General features: G+C 37.4%; 1 non-coding gene across 1 annotated transcript; it reads right to left on the bottom strand.

Annotated features, from left to right (window-relative positions):
- Positions 1-307: 307 nt before the first annotated feature.
- TRNAE-UUC lies at positions 308-379 on the bottom strand. Its single transcript has one exon. It is a non-coding gene; the product is annotated as a tRNA-Glu (tRNA).
- Between the last annotated feature and the right edge of the window lie 21,418 nt (positions 380-21,797).

Below are 21,797 nucleotides of genomic sequence, written 5' to 3'. Positions count from 1 at the left end.
ACAACTACAGTTTGAATTTTAAAGACTACCTGGATTATTAATTAATTAATGAATCCTCTCTTTCAACTAACATTTGAGTTCCTTACTACATGGCAATCACTCTGGGTTCTGGGTGTATTTTTGTGAGCAGGACAGACAAGGTGGCTATCCTGATGGAGCTTCGTATGTGGGTAGATGTTAAACTAATAACTTGCAAATAAAGAATTGAAAAATGCTTTGAAGAAATATTAAAGAGTGCTATGAAAAAGAATAATAAGGGAAGATATTTTTTGGAGGGGCCGCGCCTTGTGGCTTGTGGGATCTTTAGTTCCCGGACCAGGGATTGAACCTGGGCCACAGCAGTGAAAGTGCTGAGTCCTAACCACTGAACCACCAGGGAATTCCCAGGGAACATAATTTAAATTTAGCATTAAGGAAGGCTTTATTAAGTGATGTTTGAACAGAGAAACCTGAAAGATGAGTACCTTCTTAGGCACTTAAATAAAATGAAAGCAATGAAAACATATCTGACACACAGTATTCAGTAAATACTGTTGAATGAATGAATGCTATTCTAAATGTCAGAAAACAAAGCAAACATTAAAACAGAAAGCATAAAACAAGATCTCAAAAGTTATTTCAAAATCATAGTTGTGCAAATAAACATAAATGCTACAAACTGCCCAATTAGAAGATGAAGTCTCTTAGGTTAAAATCAAAGTCCAACTAAGTGTTATGATGCAGTAACAATGCAAGGGTTAGAAATATCAGAATAGGCAAGGAGCAAGTAGAAGAAGGACAAGGAGGTAGAAAGGGAAGAGGAGGAGAATGAGATGGAAAAAAGTAGGGGGAGATGATATTAATAGTAAAGTAGGATTCAAATGGCATAAAAATGTATCTACACAATAATGATAATGTAGTCATGTACATAAATAACATAGCATTAATATATTTAAGTCAGAACTATTAGATTCCTAAAGAGAAATGTAGAGAAGTACAATTGCTGTGGAAGATTTCAACAGATCTTAATATTTATCAAGTTGATTAAAAAGAACATAGAGTATTAGAACATAATATAACAGTGTTGAATTAATAGCTACAGATAGAATATTTTCTCCCACAAGTATGCACCTTATTTCCAAGTATCCTCGATTATTATAATCTGTATCAGAAAGTAGAAATTTTACAGACCACATTCTTTGACCATATGTGATACAACAAATTAATAATTAAACTTTAAGCAAAACCCAAAACTCTAATCCCTTAGAAATATAAAAAGTACTTGTACATATAATTATTGGATCAAAGAAGAAATCTTCAATTTTAGTCTGTTTAGAAGATAAGGACATTGAGGCTATAACATCAAATGCTGTGGTTTGAAGCTAAAGCTACATTCAGGAGTGCCTGATGGCCTTAAATGCCCTAGATTGCCCTGCTTTCACCGTAATTGTTATTGACATCCAAAATGGATGACTAACCAAAATTAAGGGATTGTTGGAATTGATCTACCATAAATTCATGAATATTTTTTAATCGTATTTACTTTGCTGGAGAACTCGACTCATGTTTGAAGAAACTGGCTTGGAAGATTACAGTGAGGTTCGTGTTCAGATTTTAGGATTTGAGGAAACATACGGAGCACAAGCTAAAGCAAATTTAAATGGAGTAAGTAGAAAAGATTTCTCATTGCAGTGCATATTAGTGGGTTGAAATACAATAAGTCCCCTACATGTGAACCTCCAAGTTGCGAACTTTGGAAGATGCCAATGTGCGTTCACATGTCCAATCACAGAAGTTAGTTCACATGTCTGGCGTACATTGTCATGTGTGTGCATCCTCTATAGTAGTTGTGCTTTTGTGTACTTTACTGTACAGTAGTACAGTATCTTTATTTCAAGCCTAGGATGTCTGGAAGCAAGCGTAAAAGCAGCGGTGAGGTAGCTGTTACTACTGTACTTTTCAAGATACTGTACTGTAAGATTAAAAACGTTTTCTTTATTTTTTGTGTTTGTTTTCTATGTATTATTTGTGTAAAAAGTATTATAAACCTATTACAGTACAGTATTATAAACCTATATAGCCAATGGTGTTAGTTGGGTACCTAGACTAACTTTGTTGGACTTACAAACAAATTGGACATACGGACATGCTCTCAGAATGGGAATGGAACTCGTTTGTATGTAGGGGACTTACTGTATTCCTACTCAGTTATCTATGAAAGTATTTACTGTAAAGCCCAACCTAGCTAAGGTTTAATGGGTAATGAATTTGGGGTTACTTCTATTTTACAGCGTGTATTTTTTTTTAAATCTGTAGTTTTATAACAAGCTTATTATTCTATTTGAATATTCTATTTGCCTATGGCAAAACTTACCCCAATTCCATTCCCTTCCTTTCTTGTTCCACCTTTAATATCTGAGTTACGTTTAGGCTCTTGGGTGTCATGTATATGGTTTTCTTCAAAAGTTTTTAGAGTTATGAATTTAAAATTTTTAACTTCTAACTTGTTCTTAATATATGTTGTTTGTTCTTTAGCAGTAAAAACAGAAGTATTTTTTCCATTCTTGCTAGAAGTTTTCTACTCTTGACTAGAAAACAGATCAGTGATTTAGAATTAAGTATTTGTTTATATTAAAAAAATTCAACATATAAAGTATGTCAAAATCTATTGTAACCACCCATTAGAAATCAATTTCATTAATCTAATTTAATCCAAGATATGTTGAGGTTATTTTAAAAAATATGGATAGCTAAATTAAATAAAATGAAATATGATCAATGTCATTAAATTATGGTTAATTAATTTGACCTTGTCTAGGTAGTTTTTTCTGTATCCATATGTTTATTCCTAGCAGCATTATTACAGATGTGTCTTATATAAACTTTCTGTTCACATCGTTAACCCTTTTTTGGACTTTTTAACCCCAGTAGTCATGTTCACAATGGTTTGACCATCTTATTTATCCCAGAGTATTTGTAGATATTCTGGTTTATAGTGATTGCTTTCACTTGTGTTAATCAAAGATTGGAAAATGTATGGGAAACAGTAACAACACTAACTGAGGGGTTGCTAAGTGTCAGGCAGTGTTCTGAGTGCTTCACTTGTGTTGTACTTTAGCTCTCACAACCTTTTCAGGTAGATCTGTTAGTATTAATACGTCCATTTTATAAATGAGGAAACTCAGGCACACAGAGGTTTAATAATTTGTCTGTGATCAAACAGCTACTGAGGGACAGGACCAGATTTGCACCCCCTACAGTCTAGTTCTAGCATCTGCACTTTTAACCATCAAGAGCAAGAGTTTTATTTTAGTGTGGAGTGAATTAAAAAGACCTAAGACCTTTGTGACTGAATTATTAAGGCTTGAATAACATAAAATGATAATTTATTAAATTTTAGAAGAGAAAAATAATATTGTTATTCATAGTCCTAGATATATTAAATAACTCAAATCTCTGTTCAAATTTTGAGATTCTTTTCTATTTAGAAATTTTCCCTTCCGTATGAAATAGTAAGCTCAACAAGATATTGACTAAATATTTTATTTCAATAACACTTTTTAGAGAAAGAATTCTTGGTTTCATAGTTTTTGCAGTCTGTTATTCATTTCATTTTATAAAACCCTGCAAATGCCAAAAACTCCTGTGTTTTATTTTGTACGATTAGTGTGTGGTAAGGTCAGGACATAAACTAGGGTCCATTTAGAGTTATATAGGAAATTTTAGAAGCTTGATAAAACCCAGAAACAGGAACCAGGTGTCAAAGTGTAGATATTTCACTATTCATGGAAATGTGTGCTCCAGGTGGCTTAGTTTCCAGGTGGCTTAATTACCATATTTAATTCACTGAATAAGAACTATTGAATGTAGAACTGAAAATGAAAGGTTATTGTGAAAGCCAACTTTTAATTTGTTGTTTGGAAGTTGCTCTTTATTAAAAGATGCTGGAAAACAGTGCCTATGTCTATTTTTCTTGATGTGCCCATGAACCTACATTTAGTCACATAATTAAATTGTCAAATAGAGTCATTAAGTTGGTTTTAGACAGAGAGATTGACAGTAAACGTAATGGGAAAAGTAGAAGTTTAATTACTGGTCTTATTAAAATAATTATATCTCATATTTGTACTTGAAGCAATGTTTCACATCTGGTGCCATTTATTTTCATCATAATAGCTCTATGCGGTAGTTAGGAAGCCGATATTATCTGCATTTTACTAAAAAGGAAAATTATGTTATGGAAAAGTAAACTGACTTGATTAAAGACAAGCAGGTCTTTGGAAGAAGAGGCAGAACTAGTCTCAGACTTCCACTCCCTTTTAGTGACCTTCTAAATGACCGCACTTTTCAAAGAAGGTGATTGTTGAATTCTTAAAATTTTCAAATAAGGCACTTTTATTTACATACTTATAAACTATAATTCTGTTTCAAAGTAGGATAATTGATTCATTCTGTAATAAACTATCCAGTGACTATAGATCATCTATGTTGTAAATATTCTTAGGAGAAACTGAGCTATAGCAGTTACACACATACAATTTAAAATCACCTGTCATATAAAGAAAGTAATCAGTATCAATGAAATAATAGAGGAAAAATGAAAAAAAGGAATTTTACAAATGCAATTTTAGCAATTTTTCCAAGCTGTTATTACCATGTGTCGAGTTGTATTCTTTGTTTTTTTTTTTTTTTTTTTTTTGGCTGTGTTGGGTCTTCATTGGTGCGTGTGGGCTTTCTCTAGTTGCTGCGCGTAGGGGCTACTTTTCATTGCGGAATTCTCATTGCGGTGGCTTCTCTTGTTGCAGAGCAGGGGCTCTAGGCACGTGGGCTTCAGTAGTTGTGGTGCTTGGGCTCAGTAGTTGTGGCTCGCGGGCTCTAGAGTGCAGGCTCAGTAGTTGTGGCGCATGGGCTTAGTTGCTTCGTGGCATGTGGGATCTTCCTGGACCAGGGCTCGAACCCGTGCCCCTGTATTGGCAGGAAGATTCTTAACCACTGCACCACCAGGGAAGTCCTCAAGTTGTATTCTTAAGATAAAATTAATTGTTATTAATTTATGGAGACTCAGAGTTATCTATTTTTGTAAAGATTTTTTTTGATGTGGACCATTTTAAAAGTCTTTATTGAATTTGTTATAATATTGCTTCTGTTTTATGCTTTGGTCACAAGTCATGTGCAATCTTAGCTCCCCGACCAGGGATCGAACCTGCAACCCCTGCATTGGAAGGCTAAGTCTTAACCAGTGGACCACCAGGGAAGTCCCTATTTTTAATAGGCTGTTTATTTTTGTGGATATGCATGGCATAATCAGGAAAACATAATAGTAAACTCCTTATAGCGATCATGCAAACTAGAGATATTTATATGGTCCAGAAAAACATCTTTCATACTATGCAGACACAGATTTGTGCCTTATTTTGAGCTATGCATTTGTTAATTTCTACTTTTTGTTAATAGAGTCCTTGAGAAGTAGTCCTTTGGCTTTCAGTACATCACAAACAGAAGGCAGCAGTGAAATTTTTTTCAAGAGAAATTGCACCAGCAGAGACTGGAATGGGTAAATGTACATATTTTTACAGTTACAGCTCTAAGAATCCCTTGCTTTCTTACCACCAGCTCAATTATAATATTCATTGGTTAGCCCTTCTGAACTTGGCAATGTGTGCTAAGCTACATGGATTGTGTTGTACTCATACCCCTTTGGCCTTTGAGCATTTTAATACCTTTAAACATTCATTGAATATATATTTCTTCTTGTAATACTTATATCAAGTTTATCAAAGTTTTAGAAACCTCCTGACATTGTGTGGCTATCTGTATTTTCCCATTATGTGTATGCCAAATGATAGATTTAGGTGATAGTCCCAGATAAAGCAACATGGTAAAGTTTGCTTTGGGTTTTCTGTGCCCATGCTACCAGCCCCCACATTCGGATCCACTTCTCCAGGATGGTCTCTTCTTTCCTGGTGCCCGTAACGCGGTCTCATGATGCCATGTGCCACGCCACCCCCAGGCACACAGGACCCGTTCCGATAGTGCTCTAGCTTTTCCCTGAAACCTGAAATGGACCTTCCATGATCACAGGACCAGGCCTCTCAAGAGGCTTCAGTTTTCTAATCCAAGGAACTCATTCATTCATTCAGACGTAACTTTTGAAAGGCCTTGAATTCCCACATTTTACATATGGAGATATTGAGGCTTAGAGAGATGAAGTGGATAAAATGAGAGAGGGCAGGTGTCCTCCTTTGGCTCCCAAGAAGAGAAGGAAAATTTTCTAGTAATATTAATGTCACAGGGAAAACTTCTATTGACACTTCTTTCCTCTTCCTCTCCGATGATTAAAGTAGAGTGGAAAATTGAATTTTGGCAAAGCAAGACTTACATTTTAAAATTAAAACAAAGCAAAAATCAGTAAGTGGGACTACATTAAGCTAAAAAGCTTCTGCACAGCAAAAGAAACAACAAAATGAGAAGGCATCCTACAGAATGGAGGGAAATATTTGCACACATCTGATAAGGAGTTCATTTTCAAAATATATAAGGAACTTGTACAACTAAATAACAGAAAACCAAACAATCCAATTTAAAAATGGGCAGAAGATTTGAATAGACATTTTTCCAAAGAAAACACACAAATGTTCCACAAGTACATGAAAAGGTGCTCAGCATCACTAATCATCAGCGAAATGCAAACCAGGAACACAATGAGACATTACCTGTTACCTGTTATTATGGCTATTATCAAAAAGACAAGAGCTAACAAGTGCTTGTGAGGATGTAGAGAAAAGGAACCCTTGTACACCAATGTAAATTGGTGCAGCCCCTAAGAAACAGTATGTGGTTTCCTTGAAAAATTAAAAATGGCAGTGCCATATGACTCAGCAGTTCCAATTCTGGGTATTTATCCAAAGGAAATGAAAACACTAACTCCAAAAGATATATGCACCTTCATATTCATTGCAACATTATGTACAATAGCCAAGACATGGAAGCAACTTCAGTGTTCATCAATAGATGAATGGATAAAGAAAATGTGATATATACACATGTGACAACACGGATGGACTTTAAAGGCATTAGCCTGAGTCAAATAAGTCAGATAGAGAAAGACAGATACTGTATGATCTCACTTATACATGGAATCAAAAACATTGAGCTCATGGAAACAGAGAGTAGAAATGGTGGTTGTCAGGGCCTAGGGGTAGGGAAATGGGGAGGTGGTAGTCAAAGGGTGAGAAGATTCAGTTCTAAGTTGAGTAAGTTCTGGGGATCTAAGGTACAGCACGGTGACTAGAGATGACACTGCTGTATTGTATACTTGAAAGTTGCTATGAGAGTAGAACTTTAATAACAACAACAAGAAAAGGGTAATTATGTGAGGCGAAGGATTTGTTAACTCACCCTTATTGTGGTGAACATTTTGCAAGATATACATGTATAAAGTCTTCACATTGTACACCTTAAACTTACACAATGTTGTATGTCAGTTATATTTCGATAAAGCCGCAAAAGAATTAAGTTAAATGAAAACAAGAACCACATTATAGAAAAAGCAGAGGCATGTTCACCATCAAGCTAATGAAGCTTAAACTCCAGGGCCCCTCGGTTGCAAGGGCCCCTTCCAGCGCCCTACTGTTGTGCTCAACTAGGCAAATGTTTTTGTAAATTTTCCAAGAGTAAAGTGCTTTATCTGTAAGGCTCTTATTACCTCTATCCACTTTTTCATTTTTGTCAAACCTCTCTGTGCCCCTCAGGCTGCTCTGTGTCTGCTCTTGTCAGCCTTCTTGGTGTAGGCTGTGCTCCCACAGGCAGAGTCCTGCCCAACCACGCAAACTCATCTCATTTCATGATACTGACAGTGGAGCCAGAAGTTTAGTTGCTGTATGAATAGTCTTTAGCCCCCAGCACCAGAAATATATGGGTAGTGGAGGAGAAAGAGGTTTGAAAGGTGTGTAATCATAAGCCAATCCATATGTGGAAAATTCTTCCAGTCATTAGGTACGTAAAATTCATCAAGCACGTGAAATTCACTAGGTGCGTAGGCAGAATTCAGTTCTCATTGTCACCTAGTTAAAACTGGAGGTTTTCCCCTCTCAGAAATATAATTGACAGAAACATCTCTAATTATAATAACACTCCAAAGTGAAATTATTTTTAATATCTTTCTGTATGTGATCAATAGATACTCTTCTATCAAGAAATAAATGGTAGGGCTTCCCTGGTGGCGCAGTGGTTGAGGGTCCGCCTGCCGATGCAGGGGACGCGGGTTCGTGCCCCGGTCCGAGAAGATCCCACATGCCGCGGAGCGGCTGGGCCCGTGAGCCATGGCCGCTGAGCCTGTGCTTCCGGAGCCTGTGCTCCGCAACGGGAGAGGCCACAACAGTGAGAGGCCTGCGTACCGCAAAAAAAAAAAAAAAAGAAAAGAAAAAAAAAAGAAAGAAATGGTAGCAAATTTTCAGACCACATCAAAAGCAGTGACTCATTGAGAGAGATAAATTTCAAATAGAAACCAGTTAATCAAGAGTAATGAATCATATGAACACACTAGAAAAAGATTTAACTTTCTTACCGATTTGACAACAAATACTGTCATCAATAAAATAGCATAAAACTCATAATATCCCACAAAATAAACCATCAATTACAAGCTGGTTGAGTGTTATCATAAAGCATTCAAGATTATCTTGCACAAGAGAATTGAAATGCCCTGAAATCTTATGACTCAGTCATGAAAGAAACTTCTTTCCCAAACTTAAGCTTACAGGACATAAAAGAGTTGTGAAGCTGAATATTTTTTTCAAACTTATTAATAATAAAGAATACATTTCAATCTGCTGTGCTGAATAAAAAAATGAAAAAGTTTTTGACTATCTACATAGAAATTTATATGTAAAAATTATTTGAATTTGAAGAGATGATCAGAGTATGCAACATAGACATGTATGAAAAGATATTGGAGAAGATATTAGAGAGTTAGTTAATTAAAAATTATCCTTTTTGCTATATTCTGTGCCATTAGTGGTATTTATAAGCTTTATAAAATTTATAATTTGTTGTGATTTTTTTCTCATTCACTTTCATATCTGATTTTATATTTTTAATTTTGTATTATTTTTCTTAACAAAGTTTCTGCAAATTGTATTACCTTCAGGCCTCACAAAACTGGATCTGCTCCACTTCTAATTAATGATTCTGCCGCTTGATTTTTAATGTTAAAATAGTTATAAAACTTTTTAAACCCCAGTTCCTTCTCTTCTTTGAGAACAATAATGAATAATGCCTGCCCAGACACCTTATAGGGTTCTCAAAGAAAGAGGGAGAAGGGAAGTCGGGGAAGTAAAGGGAATTGAGAGAGAGAGGGAGAGAGGGAGGGAGAGAGAGAGAAAGAGGAAGAAGAGGTAGAAAGAGGAGGAGGAGAGGGGAGAGAGGAGGAATATGTGAAAGTATATTTTAGGCTGCAAAGCAACATACATGAGCAAAATACGAAGTGATCTCAGTGAACTCTTGCTGTAGATGTGACCTACTTCTGTCTCTTAGCAAACTGCTCATCATTTTACTGTTTCTTGATGTTTTGGGATAGCCATTTTCAAGATATGAAGTGCATAGACTGACTCCCCTTTATAGTGTCCATGAATCTTCAGGTTTCAGAAAAATAAAATCCCCGATTTGATCAAGTCCCTGTTTTTTTAGCTTCTGATGCAGCTAAAAACAATTTCTAAGTGATATTGAATTTGGGAAGGAGTTTAGGAATTCTGGGTACTCCTATTCAATATCCTTATTTTAGGCCAAATTTTTCTTATTATTTTCCCTAATGGAATATTCACAGCATCTAGTCTGTTTTCTGAGGTACAGTAGGGGATAGTTTGACGAAATTTTGCATCACCGCGTAATAAGAATTGCCAGCTTTCTGCTCCCAGTGTCTGTGCCTTATCTGCTCAAAGCTCTACCTCCTTCAGAATCCAGTTCCACGTTTTAGGTGCAACACCCCATTTCCAGGTACCAAATTCTATGTAGGTCAAGGTTCTTGGTCTCAAGCAGAGCTCTAGGTAGTTTAAGCAGAAAGAGATTTATTGAAAGTTATTAGGTGGCTCCTAGGATCTTGGGAGCACCAATTTTGGGTGCTACTCAACCAAAACACAGACACACACAGAGTAGTGCTAGGGAGCCACTGCTGCCTTGGGCAAGTAGGAGGTGTGTGCGGGGCCCACCTTTGTTGTCTCGGAAGCACCACACAACTCCACCTCCAGGCTCCCAGAAGACACCAGCTCCCTGAGCAGCCATCGTCTCTCACTTCATATTTCTCATTCAAGTCCCAACAAGACGGCTCCGCTTGCTGAGAACTTAGGCCACGTGCCTGCACCCTAGCTGCAAGAGTACTGAAAAATGTTGGAGTTAGAATGAGTGAGGGTGAGCCCACCTGCAGAATCTTCCAGTTTCCTGCTTTCTTACAAATTCATTGTCAGACTTTAGGAGAGGTACTTAACCTCTCTAATCCCTTTCCTAATACCTAACAAAAGGATTTGGGACTCCATGAGTCCTTACAGTAATACACATCTGTGTCTGTGCTAGTTAGAATTCTGTCTTCTGGTGATGCAATCCTTATGTGAACCTAACTGTGGGAAGGGCAGGGGTAAAGCTGACTTTAGGGGTGCCTGGCTCATCTGAACACTCACTGTCTCCCGTCTCTGCTTTCTGTGTGTTGGCTGTAGAAACCAGCTTCTCCGTGAAACTAGAGAGGCAGCCTCTGACAGCTCTGAAGCTCACGTCCAAAAAACTCTGAGATTATAGGGGAAAAGGATGCCTCTTTCCCAGAATCCATTTCTAAGGTCCAGAAGAAGGACTCTCATTAGTCAAGCTTGGTCTGTGTACCCGCTCTGTGGCCAGAGGATAAAGTCTTTAACCAGAGAAAGGGTGTCACACAGGCATGGCCACCTGAGAATTGTTTTGAAGCAGTCAGCCACCCCCATCTGTGACCAATGCAGACTCTAAGATCTAGTGGGCCACAGTATGTGATGTGTGCTTTATTCATTTGTCTTCAGGCTTTTATTTTTGTGAATCCCAATGTTGTGTGGGGCTTAATGGGAGACACAAACACCGTTTATGACTGAGCACCTTCATTCAGGGAGCTTACAATTTAACTATAGAGGTAGAAGCAAATAGAGTCATGGAAGTTCTAACTGTAAACAGTATAATAGTTTTAGGAAAAGGTCTGAAATTCTAAAGCAGATCAATATGGAACTTGAAGGGATGCAATGATTTAACGGTTTTTGCCAGGCATTTTGTCCCAAATCATATTTGGCTTGAAACATCATTGGTAAAGCTGACATTTATTTTCTTGAATTTTGGGCCTGATCTTTTTTCTTGGATGTTTACTGTGTTGGTATATAGACAGCATCTTCTTTGTAAAGTTACGTTATTGTTCTCAAATATATTTTGGTTAGCAATTAATAGGATAATATGGTCCTTTGGTCATATACTTTATGAACATAGCTTGTATAACCTGAAAAAAATCCATTTTCTCCTTGGAATCAAGGAATAGGTAGCTCACCCTAAAATTTATCTGGGATGCAGATAGCATTTTGTATATTAAGTTATATTGTGTTGGCAACTAGATTGTGGAAAATGTGTGAAAAGTTTCAGCCGATCAATGTGTCAGCCTTTGGTTCATTGTACAAAGGAACTTCTTGGTTTTGTAATCCGAAGCACATGCATATTAAGTAGAAAAAACTAATTGCAGTAAATCCTGGTAATAATCCGATGTTTCAATAATGTCACATTGTGATTTCTGAATCTATGTGTAAAACTGTTACATAAGGGTCTTATTTTTAAATTACTTTAGTCTTGTTGACCTCTGTTTCTCTGATGATTAAATTAGATTGACTTAATTAGATTTTATTTAATTAAAAGCTTTTGAATGCATTAAAAAATATTTTTTACATTTTTATTTTATTTTACTTTCTAAAATAGCAATTCTCAAAAGGCTACAAAAAGTAGAGATAATAGTATAGTGTATCCCACATATTGGTCACCCTGTTTCAGTAATTCTCAATGTATGGTAAGTTTTATTTCTTAAATACCTCCACACATGTCTGGTCTATGAATGATTTTTAAGCAAATGTTAGTCATTAAAACATTCTATCTGTATTTTAGTATGTAACTGTAAATTACTGGAAATTATTTTTTAGTTTTTATAAACAAAATAACATTATTGTATCTTAAAAATAGTACTTTAGTTCATCAAATTACCAGTCAAAATGTTTGCAATTTAAAAAAAAAAAAATCAATAGAATCTAATTAATTTACATAAGATGAAGTCACCAAATATAAGTATACAATTTGATGACTTTTGAAAAATGTATAGGGTCGTAAAATGACTGTCACAATCAAGTTATATAGTACACTTCTGTCACTCCACAACTTCTCCTCATGCATTTTTACTGGCTGGGATATGTGATAGGTGTATGTTTAATTTTTAAGAAACAGTTAAGGAGTTTTCCAAAGTGATTGTATCATCTTACTGTCCTGCCAGCAGTATATGAGAGTTCCAGTCTCACCGACATTGGACTGACTGAATGCATTTTACGTCCTTTTCCTTGTGGGCAATCCATATAGATGTAGTTAGTGGTTTATACATATTTTGTTTAATTATTTTTCTTGGAACTTCTATTGCAATAGGCAATAACCAATTTATACACTTCAAGGATAATACAGGATCACTCCTTGCTTACAAAAGTAAGATATATCAATCCTAATAAGTGGAATATAACTGTTTTAATGACTACCAAAGTCATTTTAATGACTATTTATCTCAGAATTTATGTCCCTTTTTCATTGTAGATTAAGTGACCTTTAAAACTAAATGGGAATCCTTAATATTCCAAGGATTCAATCCACAGCCATTAATGAATGCCAGTGGCATATAGAGAATTGTTGTCTTAGTGCCAAGAAAATTAAAATCTTAGCATTATAATCTAACTGAGAAATCCATTTGGAGAAATGGGTTATTAGAAATGAAATGTGTCCTCACAGAGCAAAAGAAAACAAAAAAGCCATGATAGTGGGAGTATAGGATGTTATGCAAACACATAGCAGGAGCACCCAGCCCAGCCTAAGGTACCAAAGCAGTGGAAACTTAAACTGAGAATTGAAAGGTTAGTACTTAGCCTTGTGAAAAGAATTGTGATCAGAGGAAATGCATGAAAGCTCAGAAGTAAAAGAGAGGGTGGCAGTTTGGAAGAAATTAAAAGAAGTTCCCCTGAACAACAGCACAGAGATGGGGTCAGCTGAAAGAGAGGTTTAGGAAACTGATGACAGGAGAGGCTAACCTGGGAGAAGATTAACAGGACTGAGAGGAATGGGCTGGTCAAGGCTGAATTCACAGGGCTTACTGATTAACTGGTTTTGAGGAACAAGGGAGAGGGTGGCATCAAGGATCATTCTGGAATCTGGCTTGCAGCGCTAGGTGGATGGTGGTACCACTCATGGAGAAAAAGAACATGGGGGAAGAGGCAGGGTTAGGGGAGTCTGTGGGATGTTTCAGGGTCTCTAGTAGGGAGCTGCTGAAGAGATACAGATTGAGGAGACAGCAATATATAGATACTCATTTCATACCAACATACAAAGAACTTGTCAAAAAGGATCCTTCAAAAGAGGCTTAGAAGGATCTGCCAGAGGGAGGAAGAAAAGCTAAGACAGAATATTTTTTTAAATTCCAGGAGAGAAAGTATTTCAAAAAGGATAAAATGCTCATGGTGTCAAATGCTACAAAGAGGTCAATGAAGATAAAAACCAACAAATTCCCATTGGATTTTGCAATAAGAATGTTGCTGATGACCTTGGCAAAAGCACTTTCAGTAAAGTGGCTGGGGCTGACTCCAGATGAAGCGAGTTGAGGAATGAATAAGAAATAAGGACTTGGAGATAGAGGACGTGGACAGCTCTTTTAAGAAGAATATTAGTGAAAGGAGGGATAAAGATAAGGTAGAAGAAGCTAGAGGAAGATGGGAGGTTGACAGACAGTTTATTTTATAAATAAAGTTTTTATTTAATACAGGCAAGACTTGAGTGTGTTAAACACTGATGATGTGCAATAATTAGTGGAGAGAGAAAGGTTGAAGATACTGAAGGGGAGGGGGTGCAGTCCATAGAGGAGAGCCTTTGAGAAGGCGGAAGTGGGATCCATAGTGCTGGATAAGGGGTCTCTCTTTAACTGTGGAATGGAGGGAAGAATGGCTTCAGTGTCAGTTAGGGATGCTTTCCATTGCAAATAGAAGAAAATCCAGCTACTAACAGTGCCTCACTCAAGCAGAGGTTTACTTTTCTCCTGTGACAATATTTCTCTCAGGTAAGCAGTCGCTGGCATAGCTTCTGCAGTCAGTAATGTCAGCACTGAGAGGTTAGACATCACTTCGTTCGTCTTTTCCTCCCAGGCTGTGAGCAAGGCAGGAAAAAGGGGGAAGGGATGGTGTTGGCTATACTTGGTCCCTTAATCAGGAATGTGTTCCCAGGGGCCTCCAGGAGACCTCTGCTTACATCTCATTGTCCAGCACTGTGTCACATGACCGCAACTCACTACAAGGGAGGCTGGGAAAGCTTTCCTATCCTCGGGTAGATGAAGTCACAGGACTTTGAATGGCAGTTAGATCAGCCAGGTGGCAGTGTCTACCATAGAGCATGCAGGTGAAGGACTTCCCATCTGGTATTTCTATTTTCTTTGAACTTGGAAATGAGATCATCTGCTCAGAGAGTAATGGAACATTTGAGAATGGTGAGAATAGAAAATGCCCTCTTTGGAGATTTGGAGAAATTGAGGACTGATAATTTTTGAGCAACACTAAGGTTCAGATGAGATTAGATACCCTGGATTGGTAGGGCATGACTAGGGGACTCTGTGACTTCTCAGTGAGTGACCACGGGACATCGGGAAGTTATTCTTCCCTGTGTGTCACACTTTTGATGCAAATAAAATGATTGCCCTATTTAATCATTTTTATTTTGAATTCAGTCTATATGAAATTCACGTTATTATTCTTTTTAAATTTTTTGATTTATGCTGTATAAATTGTTACCTCCTTGTTTTAGGTATGTCTATTATAGATTTACATACCAATGTTGTGGGACATTAATTGTATTAATGTATATACATTTCTGTGGAATTTTTTTCCACAGCTCATTAGCTTGATAGTTTTCACATCTATAAAAAAATTTGAAGACTAGTAGAATGAATATCTTTATGTCATCCACTAACATTCACTAATTAACACTTTCTTGCAAGTTCTGTCTCCTTTCTTTGTTTCTCTATGTCCTTTTTCTCTCTCTCTCTCTACACACACACACCCACACACACATATTTTTTTCCTGAATCATCTGAAACTTTAAGTTGTAGGCAGTGTGACAAGTCAGCCCTAAACAGGTCAGCATGCGTCTCCTGGTAACTGAGACAACCTCCTATGTAACCACAGCAGCATAGCTGCACCCTAGGGAATTAACATCAATTCATCGTCTAATCTTCAGTATGCATTTACATTTCCCAGTTGTCCTCAAAGTGTCTTTCAACCCAAAGAATCGTCCAGAGAAAAATATTTGAAAACTATATCTATTTTTTAAATTACTTTAAAAGATTTTGAAGTGCCCTTTAGTAGTAGGCTTAATGTCAAAATTTTGTTGCCATTTGTCAGGGCTTTTCCACAATCTTTCCAGGTTTTCATTTTAGATGCACACAAAAATTTGTAGTATCTTATAGATGTGTGTATATCTAAAACCTACAGTTATATCTTTCCAACATACTACAGCAGTATCCTCTTATTTCCCAGTTTAATGATCAAACTTTCCATCCTCCCTTTTTGGCTATGGATGAGTATTGTGCGTTACCAGCATTATCACGTAAGTTATCAGCATTATCTCTTCAACAAGCCAGTTAAAGTCTACATTTGAGTATATATTATAAACTGCTACTTTCATTGTTTAGATGGTAAATGTGACTTAATATTTGTCCAAATGGATAAAGTAGCTATTTTATGGGTATTAGAACTTCGGATAAAATCTAACCCGGTGACTGAGAGAAAAGCATGTCATACAGAAAATCAATTTACTCTATGTAAAATTGAAAATACTAGTGACTATGTCCCCTGGGATGAAAGCTACTATAGGAAACACTGGGTTTCCCTAGATATAATACAAACATAACTCCTTATCTAGGAACTGGAATTCTAAAACCACATGGAAATGGATATGTAAATAAAAGACTTGATAAAGAAACAGAGCGCGTACATTGAGGCTGTCTGCCAAATGCAGGAGCAAGATTGAGGATATTTAAACAGGAACAAGTTCCTTGATTTAGAGATTTAGATTGTCTCCTTTTAATTTTCATATTTTATCTTGTTTTTTCCATTTTCTTTGCCTTTCTCCTTTTTCCTTGCCTGTTAATGTTGGAGAATCCCAGGTTACACACCTTGGCCTTCCCTTCTTCTCTAGCTACATTCACCCCTAAGTGAGGGATTGGTAACCTGGAGTCCACGGACCTGGTCTCTGTGATCTTGAAAGGGAAACATTTCTTTATTTTAATGAACCTCTAAATGAACTTTGCATTTCCTGCAACTGTGAACACAGGCAACCAAACCACGGTAATATCAGCTGTATCTGTATCTGTATTGCAGATATTTTCATCTCATTATAGCTGTTACAGATATCTTGAAATATTTATGCACATGACTTCTTTGAAGTGACTGTAATTATTTTGCTTACTGTTAGATCTCATTAGTGTATTAATAAAAAAATATTTTACCACAGTGTAACTTTTTAAATGTTTTGATGGCATACTTTATTATAATTGGTTTTCTTTACACCAGTTATATATACCAAAATATATTTAAGATATATTTTATTTTGTGCATTTAAAATTTTAAATGTCATTCAGGGAAGGAGACTGTGGGTTTTAACAGATTTTCAAAGGGGTTCACGGCACAAAAACCTTTAAGAGTCCATACCCTAAATGGTCTCTAATGTCACAGCTTTAAATGCTGTTGAAAGTTTACACCTCTCAGTTTCTATTTCTTGCCCCAGCCTCCCTTCAGCTGCTAAACTCGTATCTTCACTGCCTCTCAACATTTCCTCTTGGATGTCTAGTGAGTACCTCCAAACTACCATGGCAAAAACTAAGCTCCTGGAGCTCACACAAAACCTGTCTCTCACAGTCTCCCTGCCTCAGTAAAGGGCAACTCCATCTTTCTAGTTGCTCAGATCCCAAACCATGGAGTCACCCCTCACTCCTCTCTTTCATAAGCCACATCTGTTACAGTGGCAGATTCATTGACCGAATCATCTAAGATAGGCAGGACCCAACCACTTCTTACCAGTTCCACGTTGTCCATCCTGGTCCAAGCCATCACCTTCTCTTGCCTGGATTTTTTTTTTTTTTTTTTTTTTTTTTTTTTTTTTTTTTTTTTTGTGTGTGTGTGGTACGCGGGACTCTCACTGTTGTGGCCTCTCCCGTTGCGCAGCACAGGCTCCAGACGTGCAGGCCCAGCGGCCATGGCTCACGGGCCTAGCCGCTCCACGGCATGTGGGATCCTCCCGGACCGGGGCACGAACCCGTGTCCCCTGCATCGGCAGGCGGACTCTCAACCACTGCGCCACCAGGGAAGCCCTTGCCTGGATTTTTGCAGTAGTGTCTTAACAGCACCCACTACTTCCATCACTGTGTACCCTATCCCCAGCACAGATGTGTTCTCATGTACACATACACACATACTCACAATGATCAAAACAGCAACCAGAATGATCCTGCTAGAGCATACTTAATCAGCTCGTGATGGTCCCCTCTTTGGAACTCTCCGGTGGCTTCCCTACGCAAAGTAAAAGCCAAAGTCTCTATAGTGGTCCATGAGGCCCCCATAATTTGGCCCCTGCCTAACTCTGTGACCTGGGACCCACCACACACCCCTCATCCCACTCCAACCACTTCTTGTGATTTCTCCCATACACCAGACATGATTCCTCCTCCTGCACTTGGCACTTGCTGTCCCCTCTGCCTGCATGGAGTGCTCTTTTTCTGAATCTCTTTTTCTCTTATGTATAAAGTAGAAGTCCCTTCTACCACACTCCTCATCAACTTTCCATGCTTTATTTTTCCCCATGACACTATCACTCCCAGATGAATTAATTACAAATTACAAATTACTTGCTTTTTTATTGTGTTTCTCCCACCATCGGAATGTAGGTTGCATGCAGGTGAGCACTTGTGTCTTTCTTGACCACTGCCATATCCTCAATGACTTAGAACAATGCCTGGGCCCTATAGGTATTCAATAAATATTTGTTGAATAAATCATTTCTTCTATTTCACACAGATTTTTCACTGTCTCTAGGAGGTGAAGATTATGAAGTTTTTAAAATAAAATATTCAGAAACTTACTGTTTTAAATCATAGTCGTAAGTGCAAACACCCTTCAGTATTAATGTTTTACTCAACTCTATATTCGAGTATAGCATTTCCATATATAAGGTTTATTTATTCACAACAACTAATTTTCTAATGATTAAAGCTATGCTGTAGGATCTTATTTGGGGTCTTATTAAGAAAAGTCTCAGAAATTTGAGTAATTTAAAATTGGTGTCATGAAAGGTAATTTTATTTTAAGTTAAAGATATCCTCTAGAAACACACAATTAAAGGAAAATATATCGTTATGGTCAGCCTATTGCTATATTAGAAATCTAGGCTGCTCACAGAATTATGCCTCAAGGGAAAGAATTTTTGTAATGAAATCTTGTTCATTCTGAATTTTTCTGGGAACATAAAAAGTGATTTGCTGGGTTTTCTTGGTGGTGCAGTGGTTGAGGGTCCGCCTGCCGATGCAGGGGACATGGGTTCGTGCCCCGGTCCAGGAAGATTCCACACGCCGCGGAGCGGCTGGGCCCGTGAGCCATGGCTGCTGAACCTGCACGTCCGGAGCCTGTGCTCCGCAACGGGAGAGGCCACAGCAGTGAGAGGCCTGCGTACCGCAAAAAAAAAAAAAAAAAGATTTGCTATTTTGGCATATTACTATTTATATTATAATTATAGCAGGAGGCATTAATGGCCACTTGTGATATTCCCTGTGCTTTCTTTGATTCCAACCTGTTCAGGCTAGAGCAAAACAGATAATTAGATTATGTAACTCTCTGATATCTTCCAAGTCTAATATTCTGTGATTAAATGGTGTCAATGAGTAAGGTGCTTTTAGAGAAACAGGATTATACACATTTGGGAGAAAGCAATGTGCATGCTTTTTATTAGCTATTACTAGTTTTCTTTGAAATGAAAAGTGCTGAAGTACAAGAAATATTAAGGTTCTTTACCATAGGTTTTCAGTGCTACCTCCAAGACCAAGCACTTCTTACCATATCCTGTGCTAAACTCCAGTCTAAATCACTGTCCTCTCTTTTATTTTATTTATTTATTTGGCTGCACAGGGTCTTAGTTTCAGCACGTGGGACCTTTAGTTGTGGCATGAGAACTCTTAGTTGCGGCATGCGTGTGGGATCTAGTTCCCTGACCAGGGATCCAACCCGGGTCCCCTGCACTGGGAGTGCGGAGTCTTAGTCACTGGACCACCAGGGAAGTTCCTCACTGTCCTCTCTTGCCGGATTGTTTCGAAAGCCTTCTGGCTTCCTAGAGTCACTATCTTTGCAACCCTGCACCTCGTTTCTACGTAGTCTCCAGAATGATCTCCATGTGGTGGTTTCCCACAACCATTAGGGCAGAATACAGACTCCTTCCATGGCCGCGGAGCCTCACCTGTGGGACCCTGCCCATCTCCCTGACCCACCTCCTACCTCTCACTAACTGCCTTCTTTCTGCTCCTTGGACATGCCAATCTCAGGCTTCATGCTCATCTTGCTCTATCCTGACGTCTTCTCATGAGTTAGGTATCAGATGGACCCCCCCAGAGACGCTGTCTTCATCAACACACCTCAAGTAGCACCTCCCTTGTCACTCTCTAGCCTGTTATCCCACTTCTTTTTATCATAAAACCTACCACGGTCTGCAATTACATTATTTATTTGTCATGTCTTTACCGTCTGTCTCTCCCTTCTAAAATGTAGGCTCTCAAAGGACAAGTGTTTGTTATCATTCACCATCAACTCCCCAGCACTAACAGTAGTGCCAGGCTCACAGTAGATGCTCAATACATTTATATTCAATGAATGGATGAATGAACTCGGTGCAAATGACAGCCAAATACTAGCTGGGAGAGTGCATCACTCAGAACCTCACTTAAAGGGAACCAAATAGATACCTTCAAATACTTTTCCTCCTTTGTCATGATTTAAATGTATAATTCTAAGCCCTTACTCTTTAATATGATGGCTAATAAAATAATTCCATATAATTCATTATCCTGATGCAGATTAGCAAAACATTTTTAAGGTGAGAATCAAAAGTCTAGAAAAAAGCCAGAAGTAGATACTGATATATGAATTTGGGGGTTAAACAGTAAACCAAGAGAATAAGCTTTAGAAATAAATTATATATTTTTAAAGACCAACAGTTTAGCAAAATTTACAATGATCTTTACAGTGTAGTTGCTAGACTGAGCAATGAAAAAAGGACTTTGCCATCTTATTTTTTATTTTTATTGTTTCCCTTTTAGTTTCTTCTAGTTTTTTGAGATATTATTGACATACCGCACCGTATACGTTTAAGGTGTACAGCATAATTATTTGACTTATCTGCATCATGAAATGATGACCACAATAAGCCTAATGAACATCCATCTTCTCATACAGATACAAAATTAAAGAAATAGAAAAAAAATATTTTCCCTGAGGATTTACTCTCTTAACAACTTTCATATTTAACATAGAGCAGTGTTAATTCTACTTATCATGCTGTATCTGACATCCCTGTATTTATTTATCTTATAACTAGAAGTTTGTACATTTTGACTGCCCTCATCCAATTCCTCCTCCGCCCACTCTGGTTACCCCAAATCTGATCTCTTTTTCTATGAGTTTGTTTGTTTGTTTTTGAAGTATAACATAGTACAACACTATGTTAGTTCCTGTTATACAACATAGTGATTTGATATTTCTATACATTTGAAAATGATCACCAGGATAAGTCTAGTTACTATCCATCACCAAACAAAGATGTTACATAGGTATTGACTATATTCCCTGCACTGTCCATTTTACACCCGTGACTCATTTGTTTTGCAGCTGGAAGTCTGTACCTCTTAAGTTTGTGCCATCTTATTTTAGATACAGAGAAAAAATTGAATTGGCATGATACACCTACTGGATATCATTCTCACGTATAAATGTTTCCTAATAATCAGTGCCAAACTTGTATAGACCATACTGGGTTGGCTATATTTTTGGTTGTTGATAACACCTTAAAATATTAATTTGATCATTTTACTTTTCTCCATTTTTTTATATTTTATTTGTAAATAGTCATAAAACCCCATGTGACCTGGATAACAGCAGTGTGCAGTGGGGACTACAGTGGGGGTTTTAATCAGAGTTCAGTAACTATAGAGCACCTCACTAATAGGAAAAGAATAAGACAAACCCTCTGTTGACCTTTGTTTCACATTAAAATGACCGGAGTTTGACACCAAAATGACAGTTGGTTAAAACAGCTTGAGATTTCAAAGTGCTTGAGTATATATAAATATTATGACTGATCTCATAAGTGTGTTGGAAAACACTTTAAGAAAGGTCCTTGGCTTAACAGTTGGCTACATTCTCCTCTTTTGTTTGCAGGGAATTATCCACCCCCCTCCCGAAAAAGTTTTATCTTCTGGATTTAGAGGAAATAGAATAATTTAAAACATG

This window comes from Phocoena sinus, chromosome 5 (assembly GCF_008692025.1).
Source record: "Phocoena sinus isolate mPhoSin1 chromosome 5, mPhoSin1.pri, whole genome shotgun sequence".
Taxonomy (NCBI): Eukaryota; Metazoa; Chordata; class Mammalia; order Artiodactyla; family Phocoenidae; genus Phocoena; species Phocoena sinus.
Note: the sequence above shows the minus strand (reverse complement) of the source record. Positions and strands in the feature narration are given on the sequence as shown.